Consider the following 23,622-nt stretch of genomic DNA (forward strand, 5'->3'; position numbering starts at 1 on the left):
ACCCTTCATCATCATCATCATCATCATCATCATCATCATCATCATCATCATCATAGCATACCCCCCACACTTCTATGCATACCGATGAGACAAAAAATTCTATAGAGATCTGGCTAAACTCATCACAGCTGTTTCTCCATCTGACAACCTGATGGTCATGGGAGACTTCAATGCACGTGTTGGCAGGGATGCCAAATGTGGAAGAAAATCATTGGACCACAAGGGATTAGTCTCTTCCTGCTTGTTGGTGAGTGTGCCAAGCAAAGACTCATAATCACAGACACTAGCTTCAATCCTAAAGCTGGAGGAAAGCTTCACATATTGAGCCTGAAAAGAAAAAAAAAGTGGCATCTCATCTATTTCCTCATTGTTTTGCGTCAGGGCCCAAAGAAGGCACAATATGTTGTGTGAGGTTGAGCACTAAGCAAGATTATAATCTGATATGCATCAAAAACACAGCTGAGATATATTGTCAGATATATAGGCATCAGGACCTATGTAAGTCAAGGTAAAGCCTTTCGAACATGGAGAATGTCCAGGAGGAATTCCATGGAAGGATCATGGAAGCCAGAACAGAAAATGGTAGCCCTTTGTCAAACCTTAATGTGATTTTCAAGATATTATCTTACATGTTTATGAAAATAGCAGCTCTTTAGCAGCAGGACTTATTGGAATTGCAATTATTTAGGGTCAAAGAATTATAGAATACACAAATCCCAGAATCTGAAAGCAGGTACCTCAACAACCCTTTAGCCTAAGTCGTGTATGGAAGAAATCCCCCTTATAACATAACCAACAAATTGTCAGCTAACCTCAGCCTGAAAACCTCCAAGGAGGGGAAACCCATCACACTCATGATAAAAAATAAAATCCTAATGTGGATCAAATTTCCTCCATACAAGTTCTACTCATTGCTTCTGCCTCTGCACTTCTGGGCCAAAGAGAAGTAAAATCCTTCTTCCACAAGGCATCCCTTTAAATACTTGAAAACACTTATCATGTCCTCCTTGAGTTTTCTCTTCTCTAGGTTAAATATGCCTAAGTCCTAGAACTAGAAGCCTCAGAAGGGACATAATAGATAATTTAGACCAAATTTCCTACTTTTTTACTTTTAAGAGTAAAGAAACTGAGGGCCAGAGAAATTTGTACAAGATCTCAGGGCTAGATGAAGGAGTTATGTAGAGTTCAAAAAAAGGAAATATGTTGTCCTGAATGCTTAACTCTTTCATGAAGGAAAAGAAAGGAGGCCTTTATTGGGCTTGGATACTTGAAGGGAACCATGATTTCATGGGTGTGAATGCTCCTGAGACTAAGGCAAACGACTACCTTTCTACACTTTCTTAGCTAATGTAATTTCTTTCTATGCTTATTCATATACCCTCCATAGAGTATTCACCTAAAGTCCTAAAGGCCTTCCTTTCACTTTTTAATATCCTTGTGGTATTGAGGTTGTTGCTGTTGCTGAGGGTCTTTCCCTCCCAGATCTATTTTTTTTAAAGAGGTTATTCTTATTAAGCCTTAATCACTGAATAAACTTTGCCTCAGTCAAACTGATACTTTTTAAGGACCTTAGCTTGAAGAGGCCGAGGATCTCCACTGTATCCTGGGCCATCTTCAGTTGTCCTGATCTATACCTGGCCGTGGACCCAGATTGCTCTGGAGGTGAAAGTGAGGCTGGTGACTTTGCACAGCACTTCCTCACATCCAATTTACTTACAGGTCATAGTGTCACCTTCTTGATGTCATGGTCCTCTTTGAGAATGAAAGACAAACAGCAGCAATTCTTGTGGTGTCAGTATAGCCCATAGGCTGTCCATTTGTTGTCTTTCACATTCTAACTGGTCCATCTCTGTTACTGGTTCTACATGTCCTCTACAAGAAAACCTCTCTTCCTTTAAGATGCATGATCTTCTACATGAAGTCTTTTTTGATCTTTATAAACTACCAGTGCCCTCTTTTTCTCACTTGTATCTAACTACTTTACATATATTTGTATTCATTCACTTTATATTTATACTGTTGTATGCTTGTGTGTTTGCTTGTTTTCTCAGGTAGTCAATACATTTTGTTAAGCACTTACTGTGTGCCTAGTACTGTGCTAAGCACTGGAGATACTAAGAAAAGTCTCTCACTAGAATAGGAATTCCTTGCAAGTAGGAGTTGCATTCTTTTTTGTGCCATATGTCCATAGCACCTAGCACAATGCCTGACACATAATTAGGGCTGAATGTAGTAGTAATAGTTGTCAAAATAATAGTAAAGCTGGTAGTTTTGTCAGCAGGACAGATCCTACTTGAATTTACCAGGTATCTTTCTGTTGACTTTGGAGATATTTTCTCATAATCATATAATCACTATTTTTTTTCCAAATTCTATGGTATAATTGGTATGATATGGTATGGCATGCTATGGTATGGTAAGATATGATAAGATTTCAATATTTACATCCTCCTAGCAATTGTCCTTTTTTTGGACATCAGCTTTCCCAAGTCTTTTTATAAAATGTGGCAAACAAAACTGAAAACAGTCCTCTCAGTGCCGTCTTAGCTGGGAGAATGTATTAAAGGGACTTGTATCTCCCCTACACTGAATTTGATGCTTCTATTTGGAATCACATTAAATGTTCAATCTGCCATAGATTTCATATTGTTTTTACACAAACAATTGCCTAGTTGTACTCATGTAATTATTGCTTTGAACTCAACTGTGGAACTTTACAATTCTCTCTATTAAGTTGATTCTTGGTAGATTTAGCCGTAAGTGTTTTTGAAGTGCAAATACCCCAAGAAAAATGTACAAAAATATATATTGAATTTTTCAATAGGAAGCAGTGTTTCACACCACTGAATGCCAGAAATAGTAAGTCCAAGGTAAGTTTGGGTAACAAAGGAGTTCACCAATACACTGAGATTGTTACATGATGATATATAGTCATATATTTTATGATAGAATACTGTCACATATAGACAATTATGATATAGATGCATGTATAGATATGTAAGATTTTATATCAATCAATCAAAATTCATTAGTTAAGTGTACCAGGAACTGTGTTAAGTGGTAGGAATGCAAGAATGAAATCATTTCTGCTCTCAAGAAGACTATATTCAATTGGAAAAAGCAAAACGTATAGATCTAAGTATTTAAGTATCTAAGTATTTAAGTATCTAAGATCTAAGTAGAGAAAATAAATGCAAAGTGACTTTGGAAACATATCTGCCCCTGGGGAATAGAAGAAGAATAGTAAACCATAATTCAAATATATATCATAAAGCTTCAAGCTTCAAAATTATTTGGTTCTGAGAAAAAATAAAAAGGAAACTAGTGAAACAGCATAGATAAGCAAAAATCAGAAACAATCGAACTCAAAATCACGGTTTCCAATATAGGAAACTATATAAACTATTTGGAGAAGGGGTCCCACTTCTATATAAACTACTGATGAAACTGGAAAGTACTTTGACAAAACATATACTACAATAACTTACAAATAGATACTTGATTTAAAAAAGGAAAAAAATCATGTCTTTTTAATGGAGGAAAATGGGTTTTACCTCTTTAAAAATTCTTAACCAAATAAAGCAAAGAGACCATCACAAAAAAACTAACTAGATGATGAAGATTACATAAAATTGAAAAGGTTTTACATAAATAATCTTTTTCTTCTTGTGTTTAATATTTTGTTTTTCTGAATTACATGTAAAACAATTTTTAATATTTTGTTTTTAAAATTTTGAGTTCCAAATTTTCTCCCTCCTTCTCTTCCTTATAGTACCCCTTCCCTGAGGCAGTAAGCAATTTGATAGAGGTTATATGAGTACAGTCATGCAAAATATATTTCCATATTATGTTGTGAAAGAAAACACAAACCAAAAAAATACCCAAGAAAAAATAAAGTTAAAAAACAGTATGCTTCGATCTTCATTCAGACTCCATCAGTTCTTTTTCTGGAGATAGAGAGCATTTTTCATCATATGTCCTTTCATCATTGTATTGATGAGAATAGCTAATTCATTCGTACTTGAACATTATACAATATTGTTACTGTACATGATGTTTTCTTTGTTCTGTTCATTTCACTTGACATCAGTTCATGTAAGTCTTTACATGTTTTTCTGAGAGCATACTGCTCATCATTTCTTTTAGCACAATAGTATTCTATCATAATCATATACCACAACTTCTTCACCCATTACCCAATCGATGGGCATCCCCTGAATTTCCAATTCTTTGTTACCACATAAAGAATGTCTACAAGTATTTTTTGTGCATATGGGTCCTTTTCCTTTTTAAAAAAAATCTCTTTAGGATACATTCTTAGTAGTAGTATTGCTAGGTCAAAGGGTCTGCACAGTTTTATAGCCCTTTGGGCATAGTTACAAATTGCTCTCTAAAATGGTTGAATCATTTCACAACTGATGAATCAGTTCACGACTCCACCAACAATGCATTAGTGTCTCAATTTTCCCACACCCCATCCAACATTTGTCATTTTCCTTTTGGGGGTGTCATATTAGCCAATCTAATAGGAGTGGTGTGGTTATTTTAATTTGTGTTTCTCTAATCAATCATGATTTTGAGCATTTTTTCATATGACTATAGATAACTTTGATTTCTTCTTCTGAAAACTTCTTGTTTATATTCTTTGACCATTTATCATTTGGGGAATGCTTGTTTCCTTATAAATATTGACTCAGTTCTCTATATATTTGAGAAGTAAGGCTTTATCAGAGAAACTTATGATAATTTTTTTTCATGGCTATGAATACTATATATTTCCCTCCATCCTGCTTTTCTCCCCTGTTTATCCTATTCTACCTCTCCTTTCACCCTGCTCGTCCTCAAAAATATTTTGCTTCTTACTGTCATTTCCCCCAATCTGCCCTCCCTTCTATCAACCTCTCCTCTTATACCCTTCCCCTCTTACTTTCCTCTAGTATAAAATAAATTTCTATACCCAATTGAGTATTATTCCCTCTTTGAGCCAATTCTGATGAGAGTAAGGTTCAAGTGCTCTGCCTCCCTCCCCCCATCTTCCCTATCTTCCCTTGCACTGTAAAAGCTCTTTTATACCTCCTTTGTGTGATATAATTTACCCTATTTTAGCTTTCCCTATTCCATTCCTCTTTTTTATTGCCTAATTTTACTTTCTTAGCTATCATCCCATCATATTAAGCTCACCCCCATGTCTTTCTGTCTATGTATAGTCCTTCTAACTGCCTTAATAATGATAAAGTTCTTAGGAGTTACAAGTATCATCTTCCCATGTGGGAAATGTGACCAGGTTTCCTGCTCCCCTGCAGTGGTATGGTAGTGCATTTTCTCACCCTGTGTATGACCCAGATCTGTATATGGACAATTCAACAGAGTCCTGCACCCAATGCCAGCAAAGAAACCCCTGTAATCCCCTGACAAGTAGTCTGACCATCTCTTTTTGTCCTACTCTTCTTCCTTCTCCCTTTCTTTCCTCCCCTCTTCCTCTTCTTTCTTCTCCTTATCATTTTAAAAATTGAATTCAATATTCATTGAACAGAAATTATAGTCTATGCAATGCACTACGAAATGTAGTTCTTGAACTCAGAAGGAAAAAAACAGAAAAATAACCATAAATAATTGTATATAAATATTTCATCTATCTATCTCTTCCTTTAGCATCTGGTGGCATAGTGGATAGAGCACTGGGCCTGAAGTCGGTTCAACTTAACTCAGACACTTCGTAGCTGTTTGAATGTGAGCAAGTTACATAACTTATGTGCCTCAATTTCCTCAAATGCAAAATGTGGATAATAATACCACCTACCTAGCAGGGCCGTTGTGAGGATTAAATGAGGTCATACTTGTAAAAAGTGCTTAGCATGGTACCTGGCACATAGTAGGTACTATACCAATGCTTATTCCCTTCAACCAACAGATACAACATAGCACACTATAGAAAACAGACTCAAAGTCAGAATGACATAGTCTCAATTCGTGCCTCCAACACCTACTGACTATATGATCCCAAGCAAGTTTCCATTTATGTATTGTCTTCAAGTCATTAGAGAATGAGCTCTGTTGAGGGAAGGCACTTTCCTTTTGCTTGTATTTGAATCTCCAGGGCTTAACAGAATACCTGGGACATAGTCGTGTGTGTGTGTGTGTGTGTGTGTGTGTGTGTGTACACACACATTTAGGAGTAGTCAGGTCTCTTAGAGTAGAAGCTGAAGTGTGGGCTCCGATTTCTATTTCACATATATATATGCATATATATATACATATATATATATATATATGAAATCACAAGTCCTGTCAAGTAAAATAATAACAATAACTCATTTACATATCATTTCAGTTTAAGAGGTTTATGAGTTAAGGAGTGTATCATTTCCACTTTGTAGGTGAATAAACTAAGGCTCAGAGAATGAAAGTGACTTGGCCAACTTCATACATCCAATGGAAGCAGGAATACAACTGTCTTGACTTTAATCTCAGAACTCTTCCACTAGGTAATATGATAAGTCCTAGAGAAAAAAAGCACAAAATGCTATCAGAGCACAGAAGAGGGAGAGATCATTTTGGGGTGTGAGGATAGAGGGAGGCTTTAATCAATCAACATGAACTTATTAATTGCCTACTATGTGCGAGGATGTATACAAAGAATGAACCAATAATTCCTTTATGGGCAAAATCATATGGAATCTATGCTTTGAATCTTGAGTAGTTTTTAATAGTTGGCTATGGGAGAAGGGGATACTGGAGAGAAAAGCCTGATCCAAGGAAAAGTGGCGATCAAGTATGTGACATAAATGGGAAACAGTAAGTAGTTCAGTCTAGCTGTCCTGCTCCTCTTAAGGAGGAGGTTCCCCGATGAATGCAGTACATGGAGAAACATTTGAGAACTGAGAAACAATGCATGTATAACCTATGTCTGATTGCTTGCTGCATTGCGGGAGTAGGAAGGGAAAGGGGAGGGAAGGAGGGAGGGACAAAAATTTGGAGCTCAAAATCTTATAAAAGCTAATGTTGAAAACTACATTTGCACATAATTGGAAAAAATAAAATATGATTTACAAATTAAACAAAATTTTTAAAAAGAGGAGCACAGTAGAAAAAAAATAATTTTAGTCAGAGGACCTGGGTTCTGATCTGTCTTTGATCCTTACCATCTATGATCTTGGACAAATCACTTAAATTCCCTGGGTCTGAGATTCCTCATCTATGAAATGAGGGAGTTGGTCTAGATGGCCTCTGAGGTTTCCTACCAAACTTTTCTCCTAGACTTCATCATCTCCAGAAACTCGTCTTTCTGCCAAATGAAACAACCTTGGGACTGAGACCTCAGCACTGGCTAACCCTGATGCCTCTCTCTCCTTTTGGTTGGAAAAGGGAGTGCATGTGTGTGTGTGATTGTGTATGTGTGTGTTAGGGGAAGTGTAGACATCAGGAAGTTGCTCCCAGATCTTCCATTTGAGGAGAGGGGCCAGGGTATTCTATTGTACTTCATAGTTTGCAGAGACTCATGTTTCTGCAAGATGAAATCAACTCTGTAACTCATACTTCCTCAGATATTTTTCACAGGCTTCAGGAATGCATCATGCTCCTGGACCAGTTAGCATGCTTAACTCCCCTTCTGTTTTTCAACTTCTTTTTATACCTTGTATTTTCCCATTAGATTATGAGTTTCTTGAAGGCAGGGACTGCCTTGTGCTTTTCTTTGTATACCCAGGACTTGGTACAGTGTCTAGCACATAGTAGACACTTAACAAACATTTATTGGCCCTGACTTTCAGCATTAAATCTATGTTCCTATAAGAACAAGATTGAGAAGACAGGTTGGAACTAAATCAGAGAGGACTTTGAATGAAACCTTAAGGAATCTGGACTTGTTCTGTAGGTAGCAGGAACCATGGAAGGTTTTTATGCAGGCAAGTAATATAAACAGAGATAAGCTTGAGGAAAGATAACTGATATCGATGTATAGAATAGATTAAAGTGGGGATAGAATGCAAGTAGGTGGACCTTTGTATATTGAAATTATAGATGTTTTTAAGACCTGAGAGGGCCCTCAGAGATTATCTGGTTCAAATTCTTTTATAGATGAAGGAACCAAGGCCAGAGCATTTTAGTGACTTGTCTGAGGTTACATGGGTACTGTATCCTAGAGTCTGCACTTGAACCCGGGTCCTCTGACTCTGAAGTAAGTTTCTGTCTTCCCACACTGCCTTCTGTAGGATATTATTACAATTGTACATAAGAAAGGTGATATTGTTTAAAGATCCCTGGAATGATTACCAGAGGAATATCATCTTAAATCCTGCATCAGATGCTTACTATATTTTTGATATTGACTTGGTCTCCTCAACTTTTCAGGCCTGAGTTTCCTAATATGTGAAATGAAAAGAATTGAATTAGTGGTCTCTAAGGTGCCCTCCAGCTCCAAATCCGGTGGTCCAATGATGTAATGATGATATATAATGGTAGTAGGAATGGAAAAGAGGGAAGAGATATAAGAAACATTTTGCTAGGAGACTAAAATTTTTAATTCAACTAAGCGATTATCGATTAAGATTTTTTTGTTTGTTTATTTGTTTGTTTTTTACCATTTATATTGTATGTTACTGGGTTGTGGATACCAAGAGAAAATAAGCAAATTCCCTGCTGTAAAGGAACTCATTATTATCTGCTAGGTGGGTTGAGTTCTTTTAACACTCAACTAACAACCCTGTAAATCTATGCATATACCCAAATAAGAATAATGTATAATAAGATATGATGGAGCAAAGGAGTTATCTAGACAAAATCCTCTGGGAAAATTTGAGAGGAAAGACATTATTCTGACAAAAAATTCAGAACAATTCATACTGATCAAAAGGAGGGGACAAAGGAATGGGGAGTCAGAAATAATTGTGACTGATATTTCTAGTCTAGTTGACCAGAAGGATATTTGTTCCAGGAGCAGAAACAGGAAAGATGAGAGGAGGAACTGCTTTAAGTCTGGGTGGAGGGTGAAGATGATGCATTCAGCTTTAAACAAGTGGAGTTTTAGGTGTTGGCGGGACATCTAGGCAGAGATGTCCAGCAGGCTGTTAGAAGTGTGGGTCTGGAGTCTGGGAGATCGGTGACAGATTTCAGCTCTGAATTGCCAATGAAAATCTTTGGCTGTGTGCAGGGTTTCCATGGTACAAGCTGGTACAAAATACACCTCATAACTCTGTGCAAAATGAATGATCACAAGAAAATGTCATGGGCAAACTTCTTTCCTCTCCCCCTTTCCCCGCCCCCGCCCCCACTTGGCCATAACCTACAATGAGCAAGATTTTTTTTGAGAGAGAGAGAGAGAGAAAATGGAACATGGGAAAGGGGAAAGGATTATCTAATAATACCTATGTCTGAATACTCCAGTTTTGATCATTGCTTTTAAGACCAGGTCCTTTTTGGCAACTAAAATTCAGCAACTTAATAGGTTGACAAGCAGGGCCAAGTCTTAGAGGAAATTATTTTAAAAGCAGCAACAACATTATAAGGAAAAATAAAATTCACTTTAAAAGAATGCAAAATTTAGTAAGAAATGGTTAATGGCTTATAACTATATATATGACCAAACGGTCATCTATGAAAGTTAAAAGGGAATGAATTCTACCAAAAACTTTTAAGTTAGAGGTTATGAATTTAAGTCTAGCCTGAAAGTGTGACCTATCACAGAGTTTGTTTTTACCTCTCTCTCTTCCATAGAAGGTATCGTTGTTGTCTTTCATTTTTGAAGAAGGCCAATGACATCAAAGAATGATATCTTGACTCCTACGTGAATTGTATTTAAGTGAGGCAGAGTTGCGCAAAGTCGTTAGTCTCTCTCTCCCTCTCTCTCTTTTTAAGAATTTTATTCTGACCTTAAGAAATAAAACAAGCATTTCCATACCATACCGGAGTTATCAAAGTCCAGTGGCAAGACAAAAGCGACCTTGGTGTCTTCCATATCTGATCAAGCTCTAAGTGTTCCACAACACCTGCTTTAGCCACCTTTGTGGCCCTTGGAACAAATTGTTCTCATCTGCCCATTCCTCTGGGAGAAAGTCTTCATGTGCACCCATGGCTTTGAGGCCCATTAGTTACCCTCAACCTGGTTTAGCCCATCTGCCAAGATGGCTTACCAGGGTATGGCCATTGTGCATGCTATAACTTCTTGGGGCCACTGGTGAGAGTTGAATACCAAAGGTGGATGAACAACCTTGAAAAGGGCTCAGCAAGTTTTCAAGACTAGACCTCCTTGGATACCACATACACTTCTCCATAGAAGGTATTATCAAGTTTAATGCGCTTTGGTTTGATAAGAGAAATATTTTATGGAAAAAGGAAGTGTTATTATCGTGAGTAGCATTTTTCACAAGAGTGAATTTGTATTTAAGAAAACCAAGAAGTATCCTTGAGGCCAAGTCAAAGATGCAATATATTTAGGAGATCACATCTAATTCAAATGGTGAGCATGAAACCATCAAAACATTGTCCTCCCACTCACATTTTCTACTGTTCCTGTTAGGATGAGGTGAGGATAAGGAAAGTATTATTTGCCTTTTTTTAAAATGTGGCATAAAAGATTTGAAGAACACAGCTTCCTCATCCCCACAGGTAGACGTGGTTTGGATACCAGCTAAGGTAAACAGTACGGGATGATAAGTGGCCCAATTGTGGTATACTCATCTTCTGGGTGCCAAGATTTTAAAAGGCAACTCATATTTTCACTTGAGATCTTGATTCCATTAAAACTCTGAAGGCTGTAATGGTTTCCCATTGGATCAGAATTATTAATGTTCAAACTATGAGAAAGAAATGGATTGTCAATTCTGGAAAATCTCCAAATGGCAAGACAATTTATTTTATCATCATTAAGATTGTCTCTTCTTAAGTGAAAGAAGGTAGTCTAGAGGGTGGAGTTGATCCTTTGGAGAGAAAGGAGCAAACTCCTTCAGCGAGGCACCCACCTTGAAGAACTCGGGTATCTCCATACCACATCTTGCTCCTATTAGGCGGCTCCTTTCAACGCATGCTGACAGCTCAAGTTCAGAGGTTGTCCTGCTTCCCTTGTAGTTGATGTTAGTTCAACATCAGACTCCAAAGGTGGAGCAAGCACAGAAATTAATGTACAGGGATAGGAGAAGTGCCTTGGCAGCCAAGAATAACATATGTTTTACACTTGGGGCAAGTATATAAATTAAAAAATGGAATAAGAGTAAAAAAGTGAGATAATTGGCTAGTGTACGTACCTACCAAACTTGAATTTTTCACTATGATTTTGGGGCAGGATGTCCAACTGAGGGTAGCTTTCCTTCTTTCTCTATTTTTTTAAACTCAATGTTCTTTGAGGAATGTGGGTGCAAAGAATCTGGCAGTTAAAAGAAAGGAAGAATAAGGTGAGGGAGCCATAGGTATCTTTAACTATTTCATGACAAAAAAATTGTGCCAAAGAACTGAGAAAAAGCAACTGAGGAATAAAATTTCATCAATATAAGACATTCTTGGAAATGTGGTATCAGTAACATTGATATTGTATTTAATTCTTATAATGAATAATATTATTATTAGAAATAAAATAATAGCACATTCTAGTAGTTCATAGTTTGTAAAGTGGTTTACAAATATCTCATCCTCACAACAAATTTGAAGCAGGTACTAGTATTATACGTATCTTTCAGATGAGAAAACTAGGAAAGATGTAGGTGAAATAAATTGTCAAGACGAACCACAGAGCTGGTAAGAGTCTGAGATGAGATTTGAACTCATCTTCCCAACTCCAGGTCCAGTGCTCCATCCACTGCACAACCTAGTTGCTTCTAATAATAATAACAATAATAGCCCATTTGTGTAGCACTTAAAGGTTTGCAAAGTGCTTTACCTACATCAACTCATTTGATCCTTGCCATAACCCTTTGAGGGAGAAGTTCTTATTTTTCCCCATTTTACAGATGAAGAAACTTTGTGAATTTAAATGACTCATCCAGGTCACACAGCCAGAGAAGTGTCTGATGGAGGATTGTACATTTAGAGAGCGAGGGGGGCCTAGTCCAACCCCTTTAGCTTATAGTGAAGGAAACCGAGGCCCAGAGAAGTTAAGTAATTTGACCAAAGTCACACAGATAGTAAGAACAGGATTACAAACCCACGTCTTATGATTCTAATTTCTACTCTTTTTTTCACTGTGCTGCACTGCTTCTTACTCCCTGCCCCACCCCCACCCCAACTTGAACTTACATTTCCCTGCATCTAAGCCCGGTACTTTATCCAGCATATCATATTCCCACTAGTTCAATTGCCTCAAGATGAGGAAGCTTTCTTGAGTTAACAATGAGAATTTCTTGGGGAAAGGTCCATGGCTGGTGGGAGAGGATAAACATATTGAATTAATGGTGTTTGAATCCATTGTGTTGAGACCCAGTGGTCAGCAGAAAGTTCAAACCTCCACATTCGTGCATTCAGTTTTCACATTCAGTTTTCCTTATCTCTTCCAAAGTGATCTGAGTTCTTGTGTAACTGAACTATTTTACACACCCTTGGGAAGCTGATGAGTGTTATAACTTGTTTAGTCAGTTCCTACACACAGTATAAAAAGACAGGAAGCTTTTCAAATCAATCAAATGGCACCTAAAGAAGAATTTATTCATGGCTCTCCCTTTAGTGTCTTAGGGACCTCTGAGTTTCCCTGTAACTCTCATTCTGGATGAATAATTAAGTGCTATTAAAAAAACAAATTTTTAATCCTTACTTAGAAGAAATGAGATATACTTTTGTAGAAGAGGAGCTATTATTTAAATTTTGTATGAAAAAATACAATGATCAGAGAAAATTCCTTGAGCATAGAATTTTAAAAATGTAGTAATTTATATGACAGCCCTTCACATTAAGAAAGAAAATAAATTAACCTGTAAATATCATCTTCTAAGACATTATTTTTCTCAAAGATGTTCTTCTCTCAATCTGGATATGATTTCCATGTTTAAAAATACTCTAGGAGCCTCTGTGTTATTAAATATATAAAGAACTCATCAGTGTGAATCCTTAGCAGAGTGTCACCAAACCCTCATGAGTCCTAAAACTTCACTGCAAATAATGTCCCAATATGCCACAAAGCCACAATCAAACATCACAAGCTTGTTTCCAAGATGACAGTACCTGGAAACCCCTGAATTTCTTCATGTTCTCTCTTCAGGAAGACTAAAAGGAGTTCTAGGAAACTTCGGAGGATGATGATGCCTTTGTTGGGAGCCTGAGAGTCCATAATAAACTTCCCTTCTGAGAAACTTGGCAAAAGGATTCCCTCAAATGTAAGTAAGCCAAAGGAGCACTGTGAGAAGTGTCTCAAGAGTCCACCATTTCTAGAAAATGTTAAATGTGGTGGAGATGCCTTGTGAGAAAATCCTTAACCAAATGCAACAGTTTTTGATGCCTGCAGTAGAGAGGCCCAAAGCAAATTTACACTGGACTTGTAAATTTCACATTTTTTATACCTTTTTGTCAATTTTCATTTTCATCCTATGTACCATGCGTGACTTATTAAGAGAAATCATATCTGGTGATTAGGGAAATCTGGATTTATTGAACACATCATGTCAGTTTGCTTTAGAATTCTATAAAAATATAAAAAATAAATTAATATCTACACATATGATTTTATTTTCAAATCTAAAACCTTCTATCTCAAATCTGTCTGATGATTTTTCAAGGAAAAGCACCAATTGGAGGCAATGAGGTACGTTTTAAAAAATGGCTTTGGAGTCAGAGCACATGGGTTCAAATTCTTGTCTTGATACATTATCTATTTGGTCGTAGGCAAGTCACTTAACCTCTCTGGGCCTCAGTTTCCTCATTTGTAAATGAGGGGGGTAGGATTAGGTGATCTATAATAAAGTTCCTCTCATTCTAAATCTGTGATCTTATTAATGATTTATCCAACTTATTGGTTTGAATAAAATTAAAAGCAGGCACTTGGGTTTACTCCATAGGAATAATTGCTTTCTTGCAATGGGCATGATCATTTGGTTTTGCCCTGAACAGGAGCAATCACTCTAGTGTTTAGTAAATTCCAAGAATAGTGTTTCTTTAGGAAGTCATGATTACCTCAAGCAAAAAGAAAACTCCTTTCTAGGGACAGAAATTCTCAAAAGAAGTTCTTTATTAGGGAAAAAACTCAGGATGATTTTTGGCATGTCTGTGTTTCAAAATTTTTACGTCTTTACCAACAGGCATAGATCCTAATCTGTAAGAAAGCACACTGAGAAAAAGAAACATTTTGAGGGGATTAAACTAGATAATTGTGAAGGTCCCTTCCAGCTCTTACATTCTATGAATAATCAAATATTTGGGAGTGTGGTGATTTTGTAAAATGAAGATAATGAAACAAATTATAAGGAGAATTACATTTAAATTCTAAGAAAGGAGTAGTAGTTGAAAGAATACTAAGTTTGGAGACAGAGGTCTTAGGTTTAGATCTTGGTTCAGTTTCTTACTATTTTTCTAACCCTGGGCAAATTACTTAGTACAGCCCTTTCTTTCTGTTCTACTGTATATATGGAAGTCCTTATTTGAGTTGATATTCATTAAGTCCAGATTTTTTTTTAAATAGAGAAGCAATCAAATAAAACGAGGGTCTGGGAATAGGTGATTGGTTAGATATCTTCATGTTCTAAATCTGTTAATCTGTCATTTGTAGGAATTATTCCAAAATGACATTTATGAAATATTATGGAATTTGAATATGTTTGAGAGCATCAAGAGAGCAATGCAAGTAGGTCATTAAATGTCACTATTTTAACTAGAGAGCTTGCCCATCCCGGCATCCCACTCGCACCCATCTTCTTTCCCCTGGGCCTTATCTTCATACTCTCCTTTTTTTTTCTCTTTCTCGGCTTCTAACCTTATCATTCCTCTAAGAACCCCTCCTTCAAATCCAGTGATCTCTCAATTGCCCAATCTGATGTCTTTTTCTCAATCCTCATCTTTCATAACCTCTCTACAACTTTTGATATTGTAGATCACCCTCTTCTCCTAGATACTATATTCTCTCTCTGTTTTCGTGACACTTCTCTCTCCTGGTTCTCCTCCTACTTGGCCTGACCATTCCTTCTTAGTTTCTTTTGCTGGATCTGCATCCAGGTCACCCTGGCTAATCATGGGTAACTCCCAAGGCTCTGTCCTGGGCTCTCTTCTCATTCTATGCTATTTCACTTGATGATTCAACTATCATCTCTATGCAGACAGTTTTCAGATCTATTTGTCCAGCCCTAACCTCATTCACCACTGGCTGCACCAATTTGGACCTTTTTGAGTATCTCAATCATCTTCCCATTAACCTCATCATTGGAAAATCTTATAACCCTGTAAGATGGAATCAGCTTTGGCACTCACTTCTCATCAGTATCCTCTGTCTCTCTGATTTGAGTGGCCATCACCTCCATTTAAGGAGGGGGCTCAGGACAACCATCTCTTCATTTCCTAGTGGCTACACTCATTTGAATTTCTTTCAACATCTCCATCATACTCTATTCTCTTCCCTCCTCCGACTTTTCATCTTCCTTTTGTGTGTTGTCTTCCTTCATTAGACTGTAAGCTTCTTGAAGGCAGGGAAAGTTGGTTTTTTTGTATTAGTATCTCTTGTGCTTAACAAAGTGCCTGATACATAGTAGACATTTAATAAATATTTACTTACAGACTTACTCCCCCCTTCTGTTTCCATTCAGTCTTGCATCTCGAAGTACTCCTTGAACATCTACCAGATGTTCCATACATGTCCTAAAAACCAACATGTCCAAAGCTGAACTCATTAGCTCTCCCTTAAATTCCTCCACTCTTCCAAACTTCCTTCATGCTATGAAGGGCACAACCAAGCTCCCAATTACCAGGTTCTCAAACTACATGTCATCCTCCATTCTAGTCCCATATTTAATCAGTTGCCAAGTTCTGTTATTTTTACCTTCACAACAACTCTTGTATATCTGCCTTTCTCTCCTCTGCCACTACAACTATCCTGATGCAGGCCCTCATCACTTCACGCCTGGACTATTTAAAAACATTTTTGGTGGGTCTGTGAGCCTCAAGTATCTCTGCACTCTGGTCTGTCCTCCACTCAGCTCTCAAATTGATCTCCTTAAAATGCAAGTCTGACCACATCACTCCTCCTCTCTGCCCCACCCCCATTCAATCAACTTCATTGACTCTCTATTTAGACACCACAATAAAATACAAAATCCTCTGTCTTTCAAAGCCCTTGATAAATCAGTCCTTTCCTATCTGCTTATTCTTCTTACATCACACTCCTTCCCATATATGCTATAATCCAGTGACACTGGCCTCCTTACTATTTTTCCCCTATTAAACTCCATCTCCTGACTCTACACTTCTTGTGATTGCTAAATACATGACTTTTGAATAAATTATTCTGGCCCTAGACTTCATTTTATTTTTCAATAAAATGAAGAGGTTGGGTTTGATGACCTCCGAAGTCCTTCCAATGTTAGATTATAATCCTGTACAATTGAATTAAAAGAAGATTCAAGGTCTGACAACTATGGAAACCAGGAAAGTGAATTTTTTTGTTAGTTTCTATATTTGGAAGACTTGAGAGAGTTTTTGTCATCGTCGTTATTTTGTTTAGTTTGTTTTGTATTTATAAGGCTAGAGAAATCTTTATTATAATATGGTTATTTGACTGGTTGAGTTACCCTGAATTATTCCCAATCCGCATCTTGGATTTTCAGAATAATCTAAAATAATGCTTGAAATTATCCCCAGTACCTATTAAATTACTTCAAATTATTTACTTAAGAACAAAAAAAGATCATTTACTATGTACATTATAGAGCACTTTCTTTGCTAATAAAACATTTAATTAGTATTTAATTCCTAGAAATTACCATCAATTACAAAGTCATTTCTTCACACAGTATTTGTTTTACTAAATAAAGAATTACTTAGCATTTAATTACTAGAAGTCGCTATCAATTACTAAGCATTTCTACAAATTACTTTTAGAATGTATATAATTTTCTTGTAGAAAATGTAATTTATAATTCCAAGTGAGTTTAAGTAATGTTATTTCCTTAGGCATATGCACTAGATAACAACAGATGGGTTGCAAAGTCAGATAATTCACTAATTTATAAACTTAAAAATAACTTACAGTATTATTTGTGAAAGCTCCTTACCATATTGCTTTCTGATTACCCTTAGAACATGCGCAGTTTATAGTGACTGGTTCTACATTCACAAAATCAAGTCTAGACTTTACAAAACAATGAAGAAAAGGAAAAATTTTTTTATTAGCACGACAAATCTTGTAGAAAATTGATTGTCGATATTCTTGCACATGCCATACTTTATTTTCCCAATTTCAGAATAGACAATCCAAACCTTTTTAATATGCGTACTTTTACTGAAATCTGTTTTTTGAAAATGAAGACCTTTGGTGTTCACTCAGAGTATGTTGAATCATAGGATCATACTATCATAGATTTGGAGCTAAAATGGAATATAGAAGCCATCATGTCTAACTTTCTCATTTTATAGATGAGAAAACTGAGACTCAAGAGATGTTAAATGACTTACTAAGTTTATACTGCTAGTAAATGTCTAAGGCAAAATTTGAGCCCAGCCCTTCCTAATTCCAAGTCCAGTGCCCTCTCCATTACATCATAGGTCTCTTCCTCTCATGCAGAATTTATTGTGGCCCTGGCAAGCTGCACTGATTCAAGAGTCTATGCATACAATGAAGACTAGACTTAGATGCATTAAGTTACAAAAAAACAGATGATGAAATAATACAATTTAGAACTAGAATGAGCCTTAAATATACCACACAATTCAAGTACCTCATTTTACAAATTAGGAAGTAGGATACCAACTCCTTCGAGGCTAAGAGACTGTTTTGGGTTTTGTATTGGTATCCTTAGTACTTAGTGTGGTGCCTATATAATAATAGTAGTTACTTAATGAATATTTGTTGAATAGATGAGGCAAGCCCAGAGTGATGAGATAACTTGGCCGAGTGACTTTGGATTAGTTATTGATAGGAATAAAACTGAAATCTAGGTCTCTTGGCTCTCAGTTCCATGCTCAGTACTATATTGTGCTTCACTTCATCTTTCTGTTACTTTATGGTTTTTCCACTACATGAGGATGTGCTACATACAAGATAAGGACAACAATTGCAGAAAATAAACAAAATTGTAAAATGTATGTCCTATGAATTATATACATTTGTTTTAACTCAGTTTCACCCTCCCCCATCTTGGATGTAAGCACAAAATAAGTGCAACCTATTTACTAGGCTTCAATGCTAATTGGTATAAATACTTACTGGAAAAAAAAATAATTTTAAGTGTTAAAAATCTATTTAAATTTTTTTGGAAAACAATTTTTTCAAAAGAAATTAATTTAAAAAACTTATGTGTTTACTACATTCTAAGCATTTTTTCTAATTACTGAAAACACAAATACAGAAACTAACAAACAAAAAACCCAGCCCTTGACACAAATTAACTTATTATATTTTATAAGGGAATGATGTTCAGGGAGAGGAATTTCTGTTCAGAGGAAACTAGGGCATAGAGGACAAAACACTGGGCCTGGAGTTAAGAAGACTTGAGTTCAAATATGGCCTCAGACACTTACAAGTTTTGTGACTCTGGATAAGTCACTTGGCCTCTATCTGCTTTAGTCTTCTCAACTGTAAAATGGGGATAATAACAGCACTATCTCCCAGGGCTGTTGTGAGAATCAAATGAGATAATATTTGTAAAGCACTTAGCACAGGGTCTGGCACACAGTAGGTGCTTATTGAGTGCTTGTTTTATTCCTTCTTTTCAGAAAATTACAAGGATGGTGAGCCAGGATTATAGGGGAATACACTGATACAACCCATCTAGGAACTCTGGTTGTTGACTTGATAATGGTTCATTGTTCCAAAACCTTGGAAGTGTGGAAGGAAATAGGACCTGAATGGAATATAAAGCTTTGAAAGAGAGGGACCAAGAGTCAGGAGTAAAATTAAGCATGGCAGAGGCTTTTCTTAAAATAATAGTCTAGCCTTCAAATAATGGACCTTGAACAATTAACTTTTGTCTTATCTTCCTATAGCCAAAAATCCCTGTGACCCACTGTCCCAGGGCTAGACCCCATGGCTTCAGAGGGGCAAAACCCTCAAGACCTCCCCTGATAAATCGTTATCTTTCGCTGGATGTGAAGTTGAGGAGATTCCCTCCAAGAGCTCAGCTAAAGACAAAGAAGTAAAGAGGATGTCTAAAAGAACCTAAATTGAGGCCTTACCAAAAATCTGTCCAGGTCCCTCCTCTTTAACATATGATTAGCTGGCTAGAACTCATTGCAGAGTGTCTGCATGTTCTCCAGTGATTCTCCAAGGCACCTACCTTACACGTCCTCATGACTCACTAGGAAGCAGACTCTTCAACTTCTCCACAAGGGGAAATGACATCAGCCAAGCTGGCTAATGTTTCTTGCACTAGACCTTCATTACAAGACCATACATTGATCTTTAAAGTTCCTTCTTCAGGTCCAACTCACAGAGAAAAATGTAGTACTACCTATGGAATCATTAACAATAGCTCCTCAGGAACCTTGAGCATGGTAATAATAACTCACATTTATAGAGCATTTTTAAGGTTTTGCAAAGTATTTTCCTTAGAAGCAGAATTGTGTGGGAGTAGGAATACTAGACTTGGAGGCAGGCAATCTTAATTTGAAATCCTGCCTCAGTAACTTAACTAGCTATGTGACTTTGGGTAAGTCACTTAACTTTTCTTATCCTCATTATTTTTATCAGTAAAATTGTCCTAATAACAGCATCCAACAGATTTTTAAATGAGGATCAAAGGCCGTACTATAACGCATTCTGAAAGTCATTACAAAAATATGTATATGTGTGTTGTTATTTTTTCATTATAATAACACTATAATAACAGCTATTACATGTGAAGATTTATAGAGGGTAAGTGACTTGTCTGAGGTCACAAAGCTAACAAATATCTGATCTAAGATTAGAATCCAGGTCTTACTTCTACCTTTCTTGCACTACACCATGCTCTCTCTTAGATAATGCTAAAGAAAATAAGAAAGAATAATAAAATCCAGTGCTTTACCACTGGGGAAACACTGTGATTAATAGATTAGAACATAGTAGCTGGTATCTTTGATATTCGTTCTCATTGTTTTCTTTGTTCTATATGAAGCAACTTGCTATTTATGAGAGGCCCCAGGAAAGTAAGGGACATATTTCTCTCTAATCTAGCTCTGACAAAATCCCACCCTCCTCCTGAAAGTTAGGATAGCTTCTTTACTAAAGTGAGTATAAGTTAGAGAGCAATTTTACATGAAAGTATTCAGTATATCCCCCAGGCTAAAAAGAAGGGCTTGCTGGGGTAGAGAATGTTATGGTTTGGTAAATGTCCTATTTTCCCTAACATAAGAATTATACATATTTTTCTTGTATTAATATGCCATGTCTTTAACGTGTGTGACTTGAGGAACTGGTGAAAGTCACTTGTCTCCTGAGAAATTTGTAGAACATGAGGGAATGTGCAAATGTTCTTGAATGATGAAAGAGGCCTCATATTTATAAGCTACAATGAAGGAAATTTAATGAAACAATGCATTATTTAAAATACATTATTGTTTTGTCCATTTTCAAAGCTCAGCATCATGCATAGTGAATTTATATTCTAGTTGTCAGTCACATACAGAATGATCTAACTGGCAGGATTGTTTAATGAAAATTTAAGATCTCTTAAACTGAGGGAAACACTTCATGGGTTCTAAGTAGGCTTAAGATGTTAAAATTATAAGCATAGTTGACAAAGGTCATGTCTACAAAATGCAGTATATCAGCTCTTAGACCTGTGCAGAAGTATTTAGTAAGTATCCACTGCATGGGATGGAATGGAAATGATCTAGGGCTAACTAGTGGGCCAGATAATTAAATGATTGCCTTAATATGTCTGCCAATTGCCTAGAGAGAATGAACATTAGTACTTCCACATTGGGGAAGACTTTAATGACCAAATTGTACTAATTATTCAGTGAGCTGATCTATTTGCATATTTGATGGGAACAAATAATTGAGCTAATCTCATATAGTAAGGCCTAATGTCAGGAAAAACTCCCTAGTGGGTAAAACTCTTCAAAAATGGAATAGTCTGCTATGGCAGATAAGTGGCTCAGTGGGTATAGCTCTGGGTCTGAAGTCAGGAAGACCTGAGTTCAAATCTGGCCTCAAACACTTACTAGCTGTGTGACCCTGGGCAAGTCACTTAACCTCTCTTTGCCTTAATCCAGAGGAGAAGCAAATGGCAAACCACTCCAGTAATCTTTGCCAAGAAAACCCTATAGACAGACAGGGTCATGAAGAGTCAGAAACAACTGAACAACAATGGTCTACTTTGGCAGATAATATGTTCCTCTTTACTGCAAACATAGCCACTAGGTATATCTTCAGAATGATCTACATTATAAATTGGCAAACTCAAGAGGAAAAGTTATAATGAACACTTTAGTACAGGTTTTGGGAGAGAAATGCACAAAACTAGAAGGAATGCATTAGCAAGAATAATTAGCTAATTTTAAAAATTCTCAATACTGTTGTTCAGAGCTCCAACATGTAGAAAGAAAGAAAAAAAGTTGAATGGGACCAGAAAAGACCAGCAAAAGTTGGCCATTTAGCTAGGTGACCAAAGCTTACCTAATTAAATTACTGAGCAATCATTCAACCAGAGTGACAGACTGCTATGGAAATAAAGTTTCTGATCAGCCCTTTGAAAAATCCCTTATTGTCATTTTTATTTCATTTGTCTCGGTGATCGTAGGATTTAATCGATGAGACAGTAGAAACTATTGGATCTGTCACTGTCCCGTTGAAGTCCATTTGAGAAGCATTTGATAGGCATGATGGGCAATTCACACCAGACTTAGCATAATAGCTGCAACTATGAGCCAAAGTCTATATGTTCAAAGTGCAGAAAAGCTCCTTCGTTGTATATCAGTTCTTTTGTACCACATGTTCACCTTATCAGGGTCCCTTATTTTCCAACATGGTGGTCAATATTCTACAAGAAATATTGAAATTATAGAACTAGATAACCTTTAATGCACTAGCCTTCATTCTCAATGTCTCTCAACTAACAATCATTTATTAAGCACCTACTATATACTACATACCGTTGTAGAGGTGCTGAGGAAAAAAGACAAGATGTAAGCAGACTTTTCTCCAAGGAACTTTACGTGCAAAAGTGAGACATAAATAAGTTTGAGCAGCTAAGTGGCACAGTGGATAGAGCACTGTGCCTGGAGTGAGGAAGATGTGAGTTCAAATCCAGCCATAACCACTTAATAGTTATATGGCCCTGGGCTAGTCACTTAACCTATTTATCTCAGTTTCCTCAACTGTAAAATGGATATAATAATAGCACCTACCTCCCAGGGCTCTTGTGAGGATCCAATGAGAAGATACTTGTAAAAAGTGCTTAGTGTAGTGACCGTCACATAGCAGACACTATGCAAAATCCAGCTATTATTATTCTTACTATCATTATTAAAAGTAAAATAAGAATATGCAAGATAAATACAAGGCAATGGAGGAAGAAATTCAAAATGTAGGGGACAGAGTTTGAGTTGAGCTTAGAAAGAAACTAAGGATGCTAAGAGGCAGGGGTGAGAAGGCACATGTTGTAGACATAAGGGACAGGTTATTCAAAGGCACAGAGACAGGAGATTGAGTGGAGGGTGTGAGGAATAGTAAGATGGTCAGTTTGACAAGACTAAAGAGTACATTAAAGGGGATAATGTATAATCAGTCTGGAAAGATAGGTTGGAACCAGGTTACAAAGGGCCTTAATTGACAAACAAAATTTGGTATTTGATTCTGAGGTAATAAGGACTGACTAGAATTTATTGAGCAGAGCAGAGATACAGCCACAACCGTGCTTTAGGAATATTGCTTTGGCAGCTGAAAGGAGACGGACTAGACAGGAAAGAGATGAGTCAGGGAGATCAATTAGGAGGCTATTGAAATAATCAATGTGAAGGGTGATAGGCCTAAACTAGGATGTTGACAATATGAGTGGAGAAAAGTTGACAGATTTAAGTGATGATATAGGGTTGGAACTGACAAGATTTTTACGACCGGTGGAGTATTTTGTCTGAGGGAATGGGAAGAGTCAAGAATAAGTCCAAAAGTAAGAAGCTAAAGTCTTGGGAGGATGATAATATCCTGGACAGAAAAGAAATTTCAATAGAGAGGAAAATGTGGGAAAGATGATGACTTTTTTTTGTATATCCAATGGTTAGGATGCCTGTGGAACATACAATTCAGGCAGTTTGTGATCCAGGACTAAAGTACCAAGCACAGGGTCTTGAACATAATTGGTACTTAATGATTGTTTATTGAATCAGATTCTGCCTTCTCTGAAGATAAAAGGAAAGTGGTCACCATCATCTTTATAAAGTTTAACAAAACAATATTAGCTCTTCTTCCCAGTTATTTATAGACAAAGCTTTCGTTTTTAAAATTTGTTTATTTCTTTTAAATGAGCACTTTCTAATTCCTCTATTTTCCTGTTCAAATATAACTGAGTTTGGACTTAGAGGGAAAAT

Source organism: Trichosurus vulpecula, chromosome 1 (assembly GCF_011100635.1).
Source record: "Trichosurus vulpecula isolate mTriVul1 chromosome 1, mTriVul1.pri, whole genome shotgun sequence".
In the NCBI taxonomy this organism is placed as follows: domain Eukaryota; kingdom Metazoa; phylum Chordata; class Mammalia; order Diprotodontia; family Phalangeridae; genus Trichosurus; species Trichosurus vulpecula.